Source organism: Neodiprion lecontei, chromosome 2, assembly GCF_021901455.1.
Source record: "Neodiprion lecontei isolate iyNeoLeco1 chromosome 2, iyNeoLeco1.1, whole genome shotgun sequence".
Lineage (NCBI taxonomy): Eukaryota > Metazoa > Arthropoda > Insecta > Hymenoptera > Diprionidae > Neodiprion > Neodiprion lecontei.
Genome location: NC_060261.1, coordinates 10,991,316 through 11,012,751, shown reverse-complemented (window position 1 = coordinate 11,012,751; position 21,436 = coordinate 10,991,316). Strand labels below are relative to the sequence as shown.

At 36.4% G+C, this 21,436-nt stretch overlaps 1 protein-coding gene across 5 annotated transcripts in view; it reads left to right on the top strand.

Annotated features, from left to right (window-relative positions):
- Window positions 1–21,436, top strand: part of LOC107222247 (tachykinins) — a 70,383-nt gene that overhangs the window by 24,602 nt on the left and 24,345 nt on the right. For 2 of the 5 annotated variants that reach the window (XM_046730936.1, XM_046730935.1), the window contains exon 2: window positions 10,524–10,560. The exons of 1 other annotated variant lie outside the window; for it this stretch is intronic. The gene's annotated coding sequence lies outside the window, so the exon portion shown is untranslated. Of the gene's footprint in view, window positions 1–10,519; window positions 10,561–21,436 lie in introns of all 5 variants that reach the window. 2 more of the 5 variants (XM_046730934.1, XM_046730933.1) reach the window with 1 other exon arrangement.

Below are 21,436 nucleotides of genomic sequence, written 5' to 3'. Positions count from 1 at the left end.
ATTCCTATGAAGTCGATTAAATTTGACAAAAAAAAAAAAAAAACAGAACCAAAAAAACCTTTCATATTTATTGTAAATATTAAAAAAAATTTCAATTTTCTACACGTTTACAGATTTATTCAGTCCCATTGCAGGAAAGTTAATTTCTAGTGTTGTCTCAATATTTTCAATTACTATGAAAAAACTATTCAAGCATTTTTCGACGCTTTGCCGTCAGAAAATACTCAGCAACGTCTACAAAACCAGGATTTCTTAAAGTTCTGAAAAGTATGATTTTTCTCGCAGTACTTGTTGGACTTTGTCAGATATAGTCAGGAAACCGGAACTTCGAAGTAATTTATCAGATTTCCAACGGAAAAAGAAGTTTGGAAAGAATCAGAGTTGTTCACAGAAATTCGTTGGATTTATACCCAAAGAGTCCAACGTAGCCAGAAATAGTTAGAAACTGAAATATACGAACTCGTCAGACTGTCAATAGAAAATTAACTTTCTGAGAAAATACGAATATATATAGTATTCAAAAAAATCTCTGTATCAACAGAATAATTCGAACTTCATCCAAAATAACACGAACAAATTTTCTCACCGCTGTCCGAAAGAGTATATCGTACATATCGGAGGAATGCCTTTGAAGAAATGAAAATTTTTGAAAATTGTATTCAAGGCAGAGAAAGAGCGAAGCTTTCTTATTCTTTCTTCATCTCTCTCGGAATTGTCTTTCGAGCCAGTGAAATATGACACCGCCTAATTCTCGCCTGCTTGCGATATCTTTATTCTATGCCCTTATCCCGAGACGTTCTCTCTTCGCTGTTTGACCCTCTGAATCTTGACCCGGGAATCCCCGCGCTGCCACTCGCAGTACCGAGTCAAATTACCATTTAAATCGCAGGCTCGAAGTGGATAATTACTTCCCAAATAAGCCAACTCCGAGTGTGTACACGTATTCACGTTACACCCGCCCGCTGTATGCAAATAAAATGTCTGCAGAGAGCGGCTTTACCCCGAAAATGCATTTGAAACTCTCGTTCGCGTCCCCCGATATGTATAATTTCGTTCGGACAAACATTTTAGCTTAAAATCGAACCCTCCGGAAAAAGACGAGTGAGTTGATGAAATTTGACTGCTGCTGTTAGGTAAACGATTGTCGAACGGTAGATATAGAAGCTGAAGGCCGATTCTGGATACAGATTCCCTTACCGACACTTACCGACACTTACCGACATTTACCGACACTGTATCCAGAACTAACTTTTCCTATCCACTTCGAACGTATTGTGATCATCTTTTTCGAAAGTTTTATAGATTTTTCTTTAATTTCGGCCAATGAAAAAATTAGGCTATATCAACGGATAACAAACACATTTTGGACGTATATTTTGTTTCAATGAAAGTTTGAGAGTTTCCAGCAATTTGGAAAGAAATTCTTTGTCGTAAAAACGAAAGAAATATTAATGTATGAAAGAAAAGAAAATTTCTCGTTAAACTGCTACACTTTTATTCGTTAATTTAGAAAATGTAGATGAAATGATCTTGCCAAATAATAACGGTTTGTCAATTTTCAGTGGGAATAAATTTTTCAAAAAATTTTCAATGTTTGCATGATATGGTATGATTAGTGGAACTTCAGACTTCTTTAATTGATATAAAATTTTGAACTATTGATAAGGTTTCATGGAAAAAATGTTTTTTCGCTTTTTCGAATTATGTACAGTGAATAATTAAACATAATAGATATTTCAAAATTTTATGCAAAGCTTAGAATTGTACACATTGGCAGGCTTAAAAAATCAGCATTAATTTCTTTTTCTTATATGAATATGACAGATTTTTTATTAACGCAGGAATGAAGTTACATTAAAGGATGGAAAAATCCTGTTGTTCGAAATCACGTGAGACAGGCAGGTGAATATTGTACGCGACGTACTGTAATAATGAATAATTGGAGGGAAAAGACGTTTCGCGGGTAATGATCAATTCGCGAGCGGTTAACGCAGCGATGATGAAATTTAGTCAAGGGCTAAGGTATCCGAGATTAAACACGTTGAGCATCGCGAATAAAACCGAAAATCTGTGGCTTGATTGGCTGCGTAAAAAAGAGACCTTCGGAAGAAGAACAGTCAAGAATTATTTTCACGGCAGTGAGAAAAATTAATTCGTTGCAAACAATTTTTTTGCATTTTTGCAAAACTCATCGTCATTATTTGTGCAAATATTTCCATTAACATCAATAAAGTTTAAGCAATATACTAAAAATTTTGACACACGACTTCGAAGCAATTAATTGATGGGTTTTGGTGTGAGCCAAAAAAAAAAAACATCGTCTCAAAAGTTTTTTCTTCGAGTGCAAAAAAGATCAAGCGAGTTTTCCGCAATATATTCGCCTTACAAGAATGACGAAACGAAATTTAAACAGTATAATATAAGACATGAAAATGCGTTTAAGGGACAAAACTTTAACATTGTGATCGAGATTAACTGATTTCAGAAATTGAAAGTTCAATCTAAAACGGGTTATTTTAATTTGTTGCTTCCGGTGAATTACATCGCTAAAATCCGGTATGGTTACGAATATTGCTGATCGAGCAAGACGAGAAGTGTTTCCGCTGAAGCGGGATTGAAGAAATCTTCAGAGAAGCTCCCACGAACGGCCGCTTCGAATCTATAAACGTTCAGAATTTATTTCGATATTGCGTACTTTCTTTTTTTTCGTCTTTCCATTTCTCGTCAAGTTATTTACTGGAATTTAAAATGATATCGTCAAGTAGAATTCTGCAAGCACTCCAAGGCCTTGCTAATTGAAAAAGACACGATTTGACGTTAGGTGCTAAGATTAAAACGTGCAGAAAAAGTTGATGAAATTTTACTGACTCGGGACTTGGTTCTACAATGCTATTCTGAAATTAGTTGGAAAAACCCTGCTTCTGTTTCGGTCACGAATTTTCACAATTTACTTCATTCGCAAATCCCTCAAGACTGTAAAGGAATTTCTCCGCGCCGAAAGCGTGAAACGTGTGTATATAATGTATATATATATATATATATATATACAATATTTTTCAGAATGACTAACTCGTCGAGTTCTCGACTTTATTATTCGGTTTAATTTTCACCCGCTAAAATTCAGCGTTGTAATATTTTGTGTTATAATCCTCGACTTGTCCTGCTTTTTCTTCTTCTTCTTCTTATTATTATTATTCTTGTTTATTTATTCTTTCTAATTTTGACGCAAACAGTTAAGGATGATGATAACGCAGTGTGAATTATTACCCTCAGCTCGTTATTCCTCAGGTTTACAGAAGCATTCAAACATGTGCGATACACGGAACTAGATATGAATTCATCTCGAGTGATTAAAGCACGTAAAGTCACTTACCGCAGAAATTATTGAATTATGAAAATTATTATGAAAGGTGTTGAAATGGAACGTGATGGACTTGGAATCCGTCTGGGATCCTGAAGATTAGTTACGTCGATATACGCATCGTGAAACCGGAACGCCTGAATTTAAGTAAAATAACTTTGGACACTGGAATTAATCCCCGTTGGTTAATCCGTTGATCGTAAGCATGAAAACTTTACGCCAAGTTTATTAAATGTGCGTAGAGGAAGGAACTCATGTTCAGCCCGAGATATTAATTATTGTATAAAATATCGTTCGGTGAACATTATAAAACTGCGATTAAACAACGGGGAGTTTCATGTAAAGCCAACAAAAATATACAAAATCATTAAGACTGACAGTTTGCAAGACATTTTTTTTGTACCTCTGTTTTTCTTTCCATCCTTTTTTGAATATTTACGGTTATGAGTTTCGTAACAAATAGTCACAGTAGTGTTTCAGATTTTTCTGTACGTGAAAAATAACAATTTTGGAAGGACAAGCGAAGTTTGAACAGAATTTCATTCACGTCAGATTTATCCTAGTGAAAAATAACACATCGCGGTCAGTTCAAAGAATTTGAACAAGGCTATCCTAGAGTTTTTATCCGCAGAAGCTAAAAATTGAACAATGTGAAAGAGTCTTGAGAAAATTCTAGATACAAGGAGAGAGTAAAATTAATATTGCAATCCACGTAAGTTTTCTGTTGTTTATTCACCAAAACATTGTTTGGCGTGTATATATAAAGCATTTTGGAAAGGTTGAAACATATTCTGTCATGTCTATGCCCAGAATGTGACTTTCATGATTAAATAATTCGACGCTAATTAATCCCTCTTGCACAAAACTATTACTGTCCTTGACTGCCTATCAAATCTGTACACGTTGCTCGCATTAGATTCTATACACTTTTATTATGTATTTTACGCGTAGCTACGAAGCGTGTATGCGCTGTGTATTTTACAGCCTTGTTTTAACGGCTTAGTTTATACCGGATGCTACGTGTTTTACTTGTTTTTGTGTTATTTACGCTTGTCAAGTGAGGACTGGTTTAAAAAATGAGTTTGGAAAAGACGGTGCGTCAAGTATGCGACATCGATTTTCTATTGAAAATCTAATAAGACTCCACGTTTTCGTCTTTCCGACTAACAATAAAATTTCCGACCGAGTCGAGTCGGCGATTAGAAACATCATTTTCTAACACGAGTACGAATAAATCTGTGCTCCGGTGTTTCTAAATATTTTCCAATAGTCTGACCGCGTTACAGAAATTACTGGGATAAACTTCGGACAAAAAGTATACATTGTTGGTAAAAAGTTGAAATTAATCTTTCCGAAATGGCGATGAACATAATCTGAACGCATCTGTGAATGATTATTTTCAATAAATAACAGAATAAGTTTTTTCATCGATATTCTGGAATTAATTTGACGCATATACAATACAGAATATTGTAACGAAAATCCTTGAAGTTGTTGAAAAACTGTCGGTAAATACAAATTCCGAGTATATTCGTAGAGAATGCCGAAAGATTCGGAAAAACAAATTTCCCCAGAGTTGTTGCCGGACAACATCGCGTCGATTGACTGCAATTGACCCGAACTCACGTATCGACATTCCGAGTATCTGAGTTGGGTTGAAGTGCCGGAATCCGGATAACCGTATCCTTTCGCCCCCGCAGCTCGTTTCGATCTTCTTTCGTCGCCTCGTGTTTACTCAATGGCTTAACTCGCTCTCCCTATCTCCCTCGATAAGTCTCTGTTTGCCTGCTACCCCAGTCTGCATCTTGAACAAACACAAACAAACACGAAATACGACACAGAGAAACCAAACTATTGCAGAGGTACGCGGGAATCGTCAAGTTTGATTTCTATCAAAATCTACGAAGCAATGGCTATCGCGTCGTAAAAGCAATTCTCGATACTGAGATTCCCGTTTGTCGCACTGTTGCAGAATTTCCGCGACCATGAACGAACCTGTACAGCCCGAATCGAAGGTCAAGCGAAGAGATAACAGGAGAACGAAATTGAACATATTAGAGGTTCGTGGCTCGGTTGAAATGTTCTTGTGGATGCGAAAGGTATTCGACAAAATTACTGCAAATTATTGGATTCAATCTCAACACTCCAAAGAGGATAATCTAACATTTCTAACCCAAGTTGAGAGACATAAATTTCATAACTACGATGATAACAGAGGTACAAAAAAAGTGCCTTATCCGGCGGATCAGAACACTGTGACTTTATGATTTGGACACGGTGAATCCGAATCTGGTGGCGGAATTGCTCCATCATTCCCAGATTTTGAGTACTTGAGCACATATTGCAAGATTTTTCGATGCGCAAGTTAGAGTGGAATACCCTATATATATATATATATATAACTGAAAATATGGGGGTGATGGAGGAATTCTGTTACTGGATTTTAATTCAGCATATCCTAAAACATAGCTAAACCATCAAACTCCCGATTTGTTAGATACTAGATCACAATTACAGGTGTAAACTATTACCAAAAACCTTGAGGAGCGGAATGGAAAATTACTTTCTTGACCTTCCGCATAACCTAAGCGAACTTAGCGCAGGAAAATTGGTCAACTTCATATTTACAATCGTAGAAAAAGAAGGCTTCGAAGATTACGAAAAATAGCTAAGTAAATATGTGAATATGATATGAACGAAGTAATTAACTCAGTACGTAAATTACATTTATACTGTTCGCGAACTCGTGTTGTGCTAACATCTTGAAGATTCAACGATAAATATTATTACTACTCCCACTCAACGTGTCGACACTCGATGCTTCAGTATAGGACCCTTATTCGAGAGAACCTATTGCAAAACATTACCACCTGAATCGAGCTGCGTGATGAAGTAACTAAAGGCTAGTAAAACTTTTTAGTTTTCCCCCACGTTTGTCGGTAAAACAGTTTCTTCGCAGCGCACTCTCGAGATAAAAAAGTAAACAAATTTCCATTGCTTGCTATTATTATAATCAATGCTATCGCTCTTGCTAGTCAATTTCCTTTTCAACATTTATTTCCGTCGTTGCGGTAATAGAATATCACAAGTTTTCAAATAAGACACTTGAAGGTGAAACTTGGCTCACCCAGCTGTTCCTGCTTGATCACGAACGAGGAAACCGCATTCTTACCACCACTTACTCATTACTCCCCGACACAGTAGTAGACGAGAAACTCGAGCGCAATTCGCAATCACCTGAACTGCGCTCCCAGTGGTGCGACTAGAGCGTGGTCAACCTGTGAAGTGAAGGTTTACCCTAGGGAGTAAACTTGGCTGCAATATGCCGTGGCAACTCGATTCAAACATCTGCCGTTGCATGTGCAAATTTATTTTTCTCCAGGTGTGCAGGAAGCTTCACTGCATAAGCGATGTATAATGATCGGAAGTTGGGAAAGTTGCTGGCGAATCGGGATGGAAGAGGGCGTCCGATGATACACGCAACGTTCCAAACTGTGCGGTCGATCGGTTGGTACGATTGTAAAATTCGCGGGAAAGTTAGTCAGCTGGTTCTAACAGCTCTGACTTCTGTTTTCAGGCTGTTAGCACGCGTTGCACGAAGTGCTTATGTATGGATGTTCAATACACACCTACCTATCTACCTACTACCTAGTTTCTGCAATAAGGTTGGCAGTTCGAACTGCACCTTCGGCAGACGATGAGTGTTGACTAAGTCACGGTTCCTGGGTGCCAATTGAAACTCGAAGTTCTGTGAAGCTGCTTTTCGGAGGCTTACAACTGACACGTGTTCATGACGTATATGTTAAGCAGAGCGTTTAAATATCAACTGGGAAATATTTTCCCCGATGAACTGATAACTCAAATTCAAATTTTTTAAATACCTTTTATCAGAATTATCGTTCAATAATCTCGATCTCTTCGTTCCTTTTAACGCGGTTTACTTTGACAGTTTTCTGCACCGAAAAAACTTTCTAGTTGTTTACTGTTTTCATCGTTTATCATGAGGAAAAAATGTAGTTTCTTAAGTAAGCGGAAGATCTAGTAAGTTTTACTATCCTGACGGCTATAGTTTTTTTTTTTTTTTTTTTTTTAAATCAATCAATTTTACCATTTCATTAATTACTACCAGATAATTTGAAATGAATTTTTTTTTAAATTCTATACGGGAAGGCTAACTTGACGCTTGAACTTGGATTTTCATATTTATAACTACAAAACGAATCCAGTTAAAAGTAAGGAAAAAAATTCGAAAAATCAGAAACGAGGGGGTTGATTTTACAAGTGGCAGAAAGAAGAAGAAACAAAACTACGAACAACGTATAATATTATTTTACGACATTTTTTCCCCATGGTGCACAACTTGACGCAAAATTTGGAATCTTTAATATCAGCTAGAAGTTATTGATTAGTTTGCGCTGGTGAACTGATCAACGACTTTGCTGAATTTACTCGCCGATCGATGCGCCACCGGCTGATATGCATGTGTGCTTTTGACTCGCTGTTGAGGTTGGGGAAATGGCTAATTTCTTGAGCTAAATGCCAGCTCTCGCTTCGTCGATCTACCGCAATTTCAAAACTGATTAATCATTCGTATCGCAGGAGTTGCAGAGGCTGCTATTCGTTGGTGTTAAGGACCTTCGTTCACCAAAAATCTATACGGTTTACTAGTTTCATTGCGAGATTGTCGTACGTTAAGTATTTATAAGGTATTTTATATTCGTAAACCAGGATAATTTTTTTACGGACGTGTAAAGCTCGTTAAATATTTTCAACTTCTTTTTTAACTCAGAGTTGTAAGTAATGCATCGTCCCGCAAGATTCTTAAAAGCGATATCCGCGTCGACAATTCTTGACGCGTTTCATCAGCAAAAATGTTTTGGAAAACCGACACAACGGCAAATACACTTCGTCCTAGAGCTGTGACAAGATCTAAATGCCAAGAGAGGTGAGAACAGCTTGAGAAGTAATCAGAATAATGTTCGGACGACACGACGAGAAAATAAGAAAAGAAGAAAATGAACCGTGTAGAGATTGAAATAAATAGTTATACCACGATTCCACGATTATCCTGATGAAAAAGACTCTCACGAATTTCTCACCATTTTTTTAATTTGTTTTTTTTTTTTTTTTGTAGACTGTTTTGCGAAAAATTTTGCACATCAGTCTCGGATGAGTATGAATTATTTTGGTAGTGTTTGTTGTGTAGCCTTTTCAAGAAATTCTAGAAAATTTCTAAGATGAACTTAGATTCTTTTCATTGTTTCGGATTTAGTTGTGTTTAGGATGAAATTGGAAAGAATTTCGGGAACGATTCAAATTCTGAAAAAAAAAAAATCCAAGTTTTTGTCTACCTGACTATTTGTGAACCAATTTCTAAAGAAAGTTCATATTTATTCGAATCTTTAATTTACGTCACAAATTTGAAAAAAAAACCGATTCCTTCTGTTTCTGCGTATTTTCTGACGGTACAGGATTATAAAAAAATTGGAATGAATTTCTGAGAGAAAGTCAAAATTATTAGGAAAGTGTAAAAATAAATTTATCTGAAATGAGGATGATAAAATCTCGACCCTGCACAGAAAAATATTATTATTACAACCGGAATGACAGATAAGATTCGTTCAACAGAAATTTGCAATAACTATTTTACTGGATATCCTGAACAATTAGTGATTTTTTAGAAAAATTGAGAAACTTTCGAAGATTCATGTACCGAATAAATTCGTATATAAATTTTTCATAGTTTCGGCAAACAATTTCCGGTGAAGCGTATAAATTCATCCGCTCTCCGATATTCGTGATCGGGAAAAACAATTTCTGACGTTGAGGTAAACACTCGCATATCGACGCTGGAAAGTCAGAATCTGAACAGGCAAAAGATATTATGTGCTTAACAGAAATAACGCGGTTATTGCTCGACTAGTTTTACGTGGACGTCGATGAGCACGTGTAATCGAATCTTGATTGAATTCACAACCGAAGCAAAGCGGTGCTGCAAGCACGCTCGAAAGGTTGATAAACGAGTTCTAAATTATTTTTCTCCGTGTTCCGAAGTACGATATCGATTGATAAGAGCTGGCCGGTTTTCGTTCCTGGCTATCGCAGCGGTCAGCTTAGCTTTTATTATTTAATCGTCGTTTCGCAGTTGAAAGTTAGAATGAAATAGGTGCGCGGATTCACTTTGATCTGCAGTCAGTCCGGAGTCAAACCGCCGATGAAAGGTTCGAGGCTTAATGGACTGAAAAGAAGCACCTGACGACCTTCGCGGTTTTTATTCCGTGCCCCTTTATCTGCCTCAAATTTGTTCTCCAGAATCGCCGCAGGGCATTGCCGGAGCTTCCAGGCACCATTTAACGTTTTCCTATTGCAGCGACGAAGCAAAGGTGAAAATTTTTCTCTGTTCACGAAGTCAACGATTTTTCCGACGATTCTAATTTTCCCCTTTTTCAACCAGTTAGGTTATTCGACCTGCAATTTACGGCGCATCAATATTTCATTCGTTTAAATGAACCGAACAAATTCATTCGCGTAGAACACAATCTGCAGAGTGGGGCGGATTTTTTTATACTTGTGTCGCAATTTTGGAACATCAGAGCCTAAAACACGAGGCTGGGTGATACTTGAAATAATGGCTTCATTCTCGATTAGGATAGCAAAGATAATGCATTATCCATTACCAGAATAATGGGTAATTCGTCGAAACTAGGATTTGTAATTACTTGAACAATTGACTAAAGACGATAACACAATTGGTAATTACCAAAGTATTGATTAATTCATTCGAATTGGATTAACCGTTACTAAAGTAATGAGTAATTGATTTAAATCGCACTAACCATTGACAGAGTAACGAGTAATGGATTTGAATTGCAATAATCATTACCAAAGTAATGGGCCAAATGATAAAGACGTATTTTTTAAATCTATTTTTTAAGATAATTTACTGTACATGTTATTACCGCAAATAACTTTTATTTCACGCTGTTTGTTTTTTTTTTTTAAACATCGAGACAGAACGTTTTTCAAAACCATCCAAAAGAACGCGATACACATTATAGCTGAGAAAAGTCTGAAAATAAAATAACTTAGACGTTGTTGAGAACCCTTGTAGCAGCGTTAACCTGAAAAACAAATAAATTCCTACTCTACCTGTTTCAGACAGACCGCATTTGGAAAAGTACACCACTTCCAGTTTGTAGGTGAGTGTCTTGAACGTATCTATTTATACTCTTCCTGAAATACGACTATCAAAACTGTCGGTAAAATCGCTGCGCTAAACCGAATCGCCAGAGGCTGTAACTTGGTATGCTGCAGGTGAAAACAGATTGTATAGAGAACTTTACGAGTTAGTTCATCCACTCGCCCCAGGATACGGAGGTAACACAACTGGTGTAATCCTTATCGTGGTGTACGATTGCAACAAGGTTTAGTTGAAAGTGCCCACCCGCCAGTCGGCGAGCATCTGTTTCTGTGATCCCAGAATGCGAGTGGGTTACTTTCACGAGAAATTCTCGGTCTATATACGCCTCACAAAGGAATCTTACGGGAGTTTAGAAGCGAGCTGAGAAACTAGTCAATCAAGGTGTATACTCGGATGCTTTGGGACATAATAATTACATCCTGGCGTTTGCGGCTTCCGGTTTACTCATTCGGAGAATAACCTCGGGCTGCAGTACGAAGAGCCTCTGAAACCGCTGGCGTGTCATGTTGAACAAGTGATTTGTGGTTCGGGGTTAAGCGGATGCTGTTGTCAACCCTTACCGACCCTTACCGACCCTTACCGACCCTTATCGACCGAGTAAAATCTCACTTATTCATACTCTTATTAAAGCCTTACGCATCAATGAAGTGAAAACTATGTTTCTTCACTTTTATAATATATATACTTGTTAAAACTGTTATATTTTTATTAATGATTTTCAACAAAGAATGTCCAGATTTTGTTCAATAAAAAAAATCTATTGTAAAACTGAATATCTGCAAATAGATCGAAAAATGCGAATTAAGTGTTACGAATTTTATTTTAACTCTTGGGCGTCTTCACGCAGAATGGAAATCGGTACAACTCATTCATCCCCGCAACACTGCTTGTATCCGACTACTTTTCTGATTTTTATTTACTTAGTACGGCGCGTAATTTAAACTGTGACAACAGTAATAAGTCCCAGATTTTTTGATTTTCTTATTGCGGTTAAAAAATTGATTTTTATCTTTCACTCAAAACGTATACTTTTCGCTCACGGAATATAACGGATGGTCATCGGACCACTGAATTTTTGTATCATCATTCACGCCCAAATTTTCATCTTGACAAAAAAAAAAGAAAAAGCAAACACGCCTGCACACAAGGCTGAATAAACACTGGACAAGTTGGGCGGAAGAATGACGACATAGTCGTCGACGGAAGAGGAACACCACAAGGGGTTTTCCACCGATGGTGGGCATGTCAAAAGTGGACAGTGATGCGATGGAAAAGGTGGTGCAAGAGGGAATAGCTGTCGGCTAGTAGTTCGTATCCCACGTTTGTTTCAACGCGAGTCGGTCACTCGTGTAATCGCTGTAAGCATCACCCCCTTACCAACTTCCACCCCTACTTTCATCCCCCCCCCCTCACTCTCTCTCTCTCTCTCTCTCTCTCTCTGTCTCTCTCTTCCACTCCGGGCGACCTTCTCTTAAAGTTGATCACTTGCGGAGTTCCTTTAAAAATCAACCGCGTTGGTCTGTATCCGGTTTTGAATCCAAAATCGGTATTACCAGGGTGAGAAATAGTTCGCAAGAATTTCTAATCATGTTTTTTCAAGAAATTTCCTTGATATATTATACTTGGCATGATTTCAGATGGATTTTTCTTACCCTTGAGCGAGTATGAGTAATTATATGATAACATGCCTGAAGTGTTTTGTAAAACGTAGGAAAAAAGAGAATGATATCTCGGTTTTTAATATAATTTAATGAAAAGTTACTGGATTTATTTTTATAAAAATATTTCAAGCTCATTAAAATCGACGACGTTCGGTTTTATTTCACTCGAACCACAATGTTAATAATTTTCTTTACTGCTTTGGAATTTAGAGTCGTTGAAACATATCTTGAGGGAATAAATTAATTTGCGAGACACAAACGAGTCTTGGTAAGAAATTTTTCGAACGCAACCTTGTTACGCGATTTTACTATTTTTAGAAAATATTTAATCCGACTAAAGTCAGAATCAATAATCTATATTCGCGATAATTGACCAAAAATATTTTTCCTACGAATTGAGAAAACAATCTGAAATAAAGTCTAGAGGTCTGCAGCATTTTCGTTATTCAATTTGAAATCATACGATGAAATGGAATACCGTATTTGAATTCCAATGATTCAATGATTTTTTCGACATTTCACCAATATTGACTAGGATCGATAAATGGCAATGTTGAATTAGGTACTGAAAAGAGAAAAAACATGCTTTATTTATCATCCCGAAAATAACTAGCCTTCGGAATAAAATGAACAATCGTAGAGTAAAATCAAACGAGATTACTCGCAGATTTCCGACGATTTCAAAGCGAACAACGAAGCGTTTGTTTATAATTTCATTATTTTGTACCGTCATATTTTCAAACAAATCGTAGCTTACGAATATAATAAATTAACAAATACTTGATTCGCGACAATATTTTATTAAATGTGAGGAAAAATATCCGCTCCAGCCGACCCAACAATCTCCTCGAATGTGCTTTTTATCTTCCTGCTTGGTTTTATCAAACATACGGTGGTACCGAGCTATTACAAACCTTTCACAAATATTCGGTAGAAAAAATGTCACGAAAGAAAAATAGAAAAATAGCGAGAGAGAGAGTGAAAAAGCAGGCGAAAAAGCTTCGCCTACTCGACTTCAGATAGCGCATCCTTTCTCGTGTGACGTATTTCAGGTAAAACACTGAACCAACTCCAGCGGAGTGTTGCTCTCTATTGTCTATTGAACAGCTTATCTCGCCTGTTTGTTCCTCGCGACGTTAAGGGTGGGCAACGGAGGGTGGTTCGTGTCGATGCTTCAGCAGCGGTGTCTCGTTGGGAAAAGAAAAGCTGGACTAGTTACATAGGGGTGAAAGAACGGGAGAAAGATAGTGCGCCATGTGGTGTAATGGTTGTTGGATCAACGGACGCTGCGACTCTCGTTGCTTTGCTGCTGATAAAAACCATTGTTTCTATCGTAGAACAACAGCGGACAACGTGTAGCTAGGTTAGGTTAGGTTAGAACTTATATTGGGTTTCATGCACATCGAGGGAATTATTTCTAGTTTCGTGGATCGTACGGTCACGGACCACGTAATTTTTTTTTTTTTTTTTTACGATAATCGAAAATACAGTTCTGGCTACAAAATAAAAATCAATTTCTTAGTCGTTAACAAAGAATTTAGCACGCGTTACTTTTCTTTTCGATCATGCGTTGAGAGTAAAATTTCATTTGTTACGGTAATTAGCAAAAATTCGGTAAAACAGGTATCGTTAAAAAAAAAAAACTGTTTGAATTACGAAAAACTTCAATTTATCGTTGCACAGGCATTAAATTTTCGCAACAGTTGCAAGAAAATATAGCAACAGTGATCGTAATGAGTAACAGCTAGAAAACTAATTTTTATTTTCTACCTGGAACTGTATTTTTCGATTGTGGTAAAAGAAATGAAAATAGTCAAGGACTGAGCGGTGACCGGAACTAAAAATTTCTCTCTGTGTGATTTCGCAAGTATCTTCGCGTGGTTAGTAATCTTGTTCGCTAAAGTAGGTACATGACAAAATAATTTGAACTTGAAACGAATCACGGTGAGATAAAAACGGCCGTAATTCCTCTCCAACAATAAGAATTCTGTGCGCGGATAACGCGACACCATAGATTAATCATCGACGAAGAGGAATTTGCAATGTACGAGCATAAATAAATATTCGAGATTATTTATGCTCGGTACGGAGATTAGACGTGGTCAAGATTCGCTATTTATAGCTGTGCAATAAATCCAAGTATATTAAAAAAGAGACGTCAACTGTGGGTGAAAAGATTGGGGAAGAAGAAAATTCCAGACGTTGTCAACCACTGCTATCATTTTTATAAACCCCTCAAAACGACTTTCTTCGTTAATTTACCGGAGAAAATGTTCGTAGAAATTTGAATCTCAGAATTCACCTTTCGATTCTTATTCATTGACAGCTAAAAAAATTCCAAACCATAACACTGTAAATGTGTTCAAATAACGTAATAATAATGAAAATAATATCACAGATAACTGATAATTTCATAAATGACTTTTATTAATAAACTTAAATGCAAGACTGAAATTTGTTAAATTGTTATTTGCAATAAATGTTTGAAAAGATATGTAATTTTTCTTCAAATCTGAATTATCGTTCTGGTTTCTACAAAAGCAAACTTTATATGTATAATAAAAGTATATTTTCTTCTATTAGTTACGTAGAAGAAATCAAAATTTGACATTTAGAACCGAGTCTCAAAATTCGTGTTGACTTGTGATTATTAATCAACGTAAACGAAACAAAAACAAACTTTTGCGAGTAATGAATGAAGATTTTGGTTGTAACTCGATGTGTAGAATCGAAACTTATTTATTTAAATATGAACTGAGAAAAATCAAAGAATTTTAGTTCACCCGTGTAATCAGAGCTTGTAACAATATTTTCTCGCGATAATTTAGACACTCGTTCAAAAGTACGAAGTAATTATTTTTGTATAAAGTTTTTCCGCCCAATCTCAACCTCGCATTTCTATCTGCTTAAGGGAATGTTTGTACGGCACTTCAACTTCTGAGGACTTCGCCTGCATACCGAACTAAATTTCATTTCATCCAAGATTCCGATTACTATTCCGTCCCGGTGCGCCTAACTTGATCTTGTGTTTGATTTCCTAGTCTTGCAAACGCTATATTTCACGTGTTCCACACTCGGCGAAGTCGTCCGCGAGTTCGCATCGAGATGCGGAGAAGGTGGGAGGATGGTTTTCATTCCCGACTAAACGGATTTCCAACCTTAATTAAGCAAACAGCAGATCATAGAGAATATTTCATAAGGGAAGTAAAGTATACAATCTGCTTTTGCAGGGGATTTATTGCCACAATTTTTTACTCGGGTATATCCTATCCGTTTTTTCGGACGATGTGCGATCGTTGCAAGATAGGATTTTTAAAATTACCAAATCAACCGAATTTGTCAACTTTTTCAAAACGTTTTAATTCTCGAGGGAAAGTAATGAACTTAAATGTCTTGGTTTATTTCTACGATAAGTGGATCAGAGTAATTTCTTAATTGTATTACTGTCATTGCGACTGAATACTTTTCAGACAAACAAAAAAAAAGAAAAAGAAAAATAACGCGAAAGGCAAGCTTGGCAAAAAAATAAATTATATCAATTTTCCCCCGTTAAGTGTTCTCACAAAATAGTCGGTTATGAGTAGAACGAACGAGTGGAAAATTTGAAAATGATGTTTTTTAACCCGTGTTTTTTTTTAACCCTATTTTTCTGTACAGCTATTTTTGCGTCATGAATATTCAAATATTTTTACAGTAATTTTTTAGGGATAATTTTTCAGAAATTCTGTAAAATTCTATTACTGGTTCCTACAATCTCAAGATCGATTCCATCGTGAAATATATATTTTTTTTTTGATTCACTTTTGTGCCTACTTCTTAATACTTTGATAATTTAAGATTAATAAAAATATGCAAGGCTTAAGAGTTTTAAAAATATCGGGAAACGTGTCGAATCTTATATGTTCGAATCGTATGAAAGGTGATATTAATTTCAATATGTTTGCTATAGAGTTGAAAATATTATAGAATTTCTGAAAAGTTGTTTGAAACTTTTAGCTTTTATTGTAGAGAACTCGAAACCTTCAACGTGTGAAAATAAAATAAATTAAAAGGTTAAAATGTTGAAACAGTGAAAACTTTTGAATATTTATAACTCAAAAGTGGTTGCAAACATAAAAAAAAAAAGTGAAAAAAAATGTGGTCGTTGCACGAACGTCATATCACCTAAAAAATTGTCAAGGAAATTGAACATCTTGATTATTTGGCATAGAATGCCCTATACCAAGCATGTGATATTTTTTTTTCTTGAGCGAAGCTTTCATCGGACAGGTATATTCTTCGAGATTCTCACACGCACACCGTAAAGCTTAATACCAGCGCAGCGGTCGCATAAAAACATGATTTATTAGCACGTTAGCAAAGTCGTAAAGATCCCGACTTCCGAGAAATTGTGCTTCTCTCTTTTTCACTAGCAATAATAGAGCAGGAAAGAAGGAAACACTGCAACGCACGCCATCTACGTTACCCTGTGAAGTTCTACTAAGATACTGTAATTTTTCAATTTTAGATCTCGCGATAGGCTTAGAGTTGAAAAAATTTGAAAACACTAATGTCTAACCGTAAATAACTGTCTTATTATACGAAACAAGTGGCTTTTTGACTGGCCGTGAGCCGGCCCTCGAACTTCCGGTTCTTACACTGTAGGTTCCAAGTTTATAGAGAAAAAAAAAAATAATATAAAAAAATTTCGATTCGCGATCAACGATTTCAAAACCCTCGGATATCACATTACATGAAAATATGACGATTTTTTTTACTTTCAATCCCTGTAATAGATTCACCGTTACAAATTTTGGAAGCCTGACCTTCGGTTCGTTATCGGTAACCCAAAAAACCTTCACCTACCAATTTCTACCAAAATCGGAATATTCTTAGATTTTTTTCGATCCTATTGGATCGCCATTTTTGATTTCGCAATCTGACTTCATATTCGTGATTAGTGACCCAAAAAACCTCGCGGTACCAATTTTCTTTCAAATCCATTCATCCATTCTCAAAATATCATCATTTCTATACGATTTTATTGGAATTTTGTTCTTTAAATAATTGAAAAAAGAGGAAAAATAGCTAAAAAGTAAGTCTCCTAAATTACTAATAATTTTTATTTATTTTTTCATATTTAGATTGACTCTGTTTAGCAAAGTTCTAAATTATTGTTCAAACAACGTGCCGATATTTGATGTTTCTAAAAAGAAAAATTATTAACGTCTTGATTTTTCTCACAGAAATTTGATAAAATTCCACAATGACAATTAGTTTCTAGTTGTGTAGATTAAAATCCATGAAACTCCGAAGTTGACTTATCCCTGTCGACGCTGATCAACGAGATATTATTTATTGACAGGTTTCCCATTATTTTCAGTAAAAGTGTGAAATCTCCTCAATTTTTGACATACTCATCAAATATCTAATCAGTTTTACGTTAATTTTTTTTTTTTTTGTTTTTGAAAATAAGTGGCATAATCCGATACCAGATTATCAGATTGCAAGTTGAATCTCTAATTTTTGTGAATATTACTATTATTCTTATTATTAATAATGACGTGACGAGTATTTTGCGTAACACCAATTTTTGAAGTCGTTAAAAAAATACACTTTTCGGGAAACTTTATCGATAGTCAGAATACCATGTACCAAAATCGAAAAAATTTTGAAATTTAGCTGATGTGTTCCATTGACACAACGAAATATGAAAGAAAAATTGTGAACAGTAATCCTGTTCATGTTACCCCGATTCAGAAATCTCCGTCACGTACCAAACTGCTTTTTTTTGTTAATCTTCTTATCATCTATGACGAGAACTTCCGTCGTCCGGAACGATGAGTAAACGGCTAGGCGAGTAACGAGGACAAAGTGAGGAAAGGATCGGGCGGCTAAGTCCGCTGACATGACTGGATTCATCAGCAAGATGATGCGTATGAGACACGGCGTCTTAACATAATTTACCGTAATATACAGTAACGTAGTTAACGCGGTATATTTCCTCTTCAGCACGCGAAGAACGTGACTTTGGACACGTGATTTCATCGCGGCAATCCTGCGAGAATTTTCCTCCCGCAATCGCAATCAGTTCCGCACAGCTGATCGTGCCAAAGTAAAGGTGAAAAAAGGAAAGCGAAGAAATCAAATTCCACGAAATTGAAGACAATTCTCGTATTCGTTATTGTCAGGGTTGATCCGCAGGCTTGGCAAAAATGGAAATCAACTTGACGCAACGCTGTGAGAAATTTTTAGTTCCGGTTACCGCTCAGTCCTTGACTATTTTCATTTTTTACCACAATCGAAAAATATACTTGGTTCTAGGTAGAAAATGAAAATTAGTTTTCTAGCTGTTACCGGAAACTCTAGTAACCGTTGCTATTCTTTCTCATTACGATCACTGTTGCTATATTTTCTTGCAACTGTTGCGAAAATTTAATGCTCGTGCAACGATAAATTGACGTTAAAGCTTTGTTTAACTAAAAAAGTAGAGTAAACCGAAGAAACTGATTTTGCGTGGCAAATACCAAGAAAGGATCGACGATAGCGCAAAATGGTTAGGCGTACCTCGTTTTTCGTAATTCCAACGATATTGAAACAGTTTTTTTAACCATACCTGTTTTACTAAATTCTTCTAGTTACTGTAACAAATGAAATTTTTCTGACTGAAGATTGTATCGGCAATAACGGTGAACCGGAAGTGAAATTGAATCACGAAAGTTTTACATTAGAGTGCGTGAGTGCGGATTTTGAAAGGATTTTAACGATTCGATTTATCACGACTTAATTTATACGGTTAATCCTACTTAGGATTGATTTGATTTTTATTGAAATCGGTCGCATTTTTCATCAGTCATTATCAAACGTGAATATTTTTGCCTAACAATGACTCGAGAATGTATAAATCATTGCAAGACGAAATTTGATTTACTTGGGTTTGTATTTGTTCAATTAAGAACTATTCAGATTTCTAGTAAATTCCGGAAAGATAAATATCTCAGGCGAATCAATTTTTCCTGCATATCTGTTTCATATTTTTATTCCACAGATTCTTTGAGTGATAGTTACACATTTAGGAAGCTTATTTGGCTAGATTCTCGCACCATTTTCGCCTATATACCAACACTTTTCTACTTCCGTTGTGAAAAATCTGATTCGAACTTTAACCCATCGCCTTGGTAATTTTTTTCACCGGTAATCCTGAGAATTCAAATAGAAATATATCGCAGTAAAACTTTTTCGAAATTGTAGGTAACAATGAAAAACTACGTCCACCAATTTTTCGATCACGGTATAGTATAAATGTTCCAAAAATTGGTTCATGTAAATTTTCTTACGCTGAAAATTCGATTCTTAATCGTAACAAGGAGTTTCACTCTTGATCGATCGAATTATAAAGCCACGGGATGATGGGAAAGGCTTCGTGGGAATTTGGTGCAAACGAGAGTGTAAATTGGAGTTAATCTTCATCATCCCTGTTTCGGACACGGGTAATTGTCGAGGGCGAATAACAAGGCAACGGCAACCAGGAGAATCCCGACGCGCACAGAGCCGCCACATTTCATTTTGATTCGGTGATTAGCTGCGGCTGTGAAAAGAATTTTTCAAAGTTCTAATAAATGCATTTCCAGTCTCTGATCCCCTCCGAACTTAACAAAACTTTTCAGGACTGCAGAACGGGTAAAATCATTCGACATTAATTTTTTCGTCCTTGCAGGATGTAGATTCTAATCGTAAGAGGGCGAAATCAACCATTCCAAATATCATGTTTTTTCCTTCTTCGCTTCTCACCTGCGCCGAAGCGACAGTCATCCGAAAATATTTTGTTGAGATAAAGTGCTGGGATACCAGCTTGGATAAAATTGAAATCGATTTCGACTTTGAGATCAGATTTGAAATCAGACACCCCAAGAATGTCGATATACAAATTTTTATGAATTTAGTACAGACTTCCATCAACTCGATTGATCATTTTGGGTTCACAACTTCAAATATTTCAATTTGAACATCGTTTTTGGAATAAGGAGTCTGAAAATCTCGAATTACTTCATTAGGTTAAATAGTCAACCGAACAATGAAAGAATGTGTCAGTTTCAGAGGTTGACTTCACCCTCGAGGATGAAATTCCGTAAATAAAAAAATAAAAACCACTTGTTGGATGTTTTTTTTTGTTTTACAAGCCTACAAAGTTTCGTCAAGACAAAAATCAACTTCACGGGTTATACTCAAGTGTTTTTGATCTTTCACTCTAAATATTTTGTGGTTAGCATTCAACCTTGAGTATAACACACGAAATTGATGGTCACACACAGCAGGTTTCCATAGTAAACCATCAACTCTGAGTACAGCGCCAAAGTTTAATGGCTATACTCAACTGTAGTTTCCAAGGGGTAAACCCTCAACTTTGAGAATAAACCCGCAACATTTCGTGAATAACCATAAAGGTGCACTGCGAGCAAAATCTGGGTAGCAGACTTCTAGAGACTTTAATTTCTTGTCAATGTAACACCATCTCATGTCGATATTCAGGACTGATCACAAGAATTTTACTGAAACAGTCCATACCATCCAATTTCGGTCAATTCTGACATCACCATTTTTTACGGTGCGATCGTACTAATTCATATACCCCCAAAGTTGATGGTAAATTTGGGGTTTTTTCTGAATTAACCTGAATGCAAAGTAGTTAGGCTATGGTCCGATGGACAAGTTATAAATATGAAATCCCGTGAGACTTTATTTGGGCCAGACGGATGAGTAACCTCTTAAACGATGGGACAAATGTTGCATGAAAAAAGTCTTGTGACAGTTCCAAGTCATGCTCCCGATGAAAAGTCTCACTCACTTCTTAATCACTGATGGGATCGCGCATATTCCACAGCGCAGTACAAGACAATCACCCCAACGAGCAGCCTAACCACTTCGTCCTTCTGCATTTAATTTACAACCAAGTTGAACCTCGTAGCGATTCGAGAATAGGTAAATCAAAGCATCGGTACGCGACAGACAAAATCTGCAACTTCTCGCTTTTGGTTGTGCAAGGAAGAGAACAAGAACAGAAAAAATGCCAACGCCGATCGGCCGCCAATCGCGGCACATTCACGCGGGTTTAATCACATGAAATTTTCGGCCGTTTTAAATAACGATACCGGGATATGAAAATTGAATAGTACAGTCCGCTAATTGAACGGTGAATCGAATCTGGAGAGTGAACGATTCGTGAAGATCGGCGCG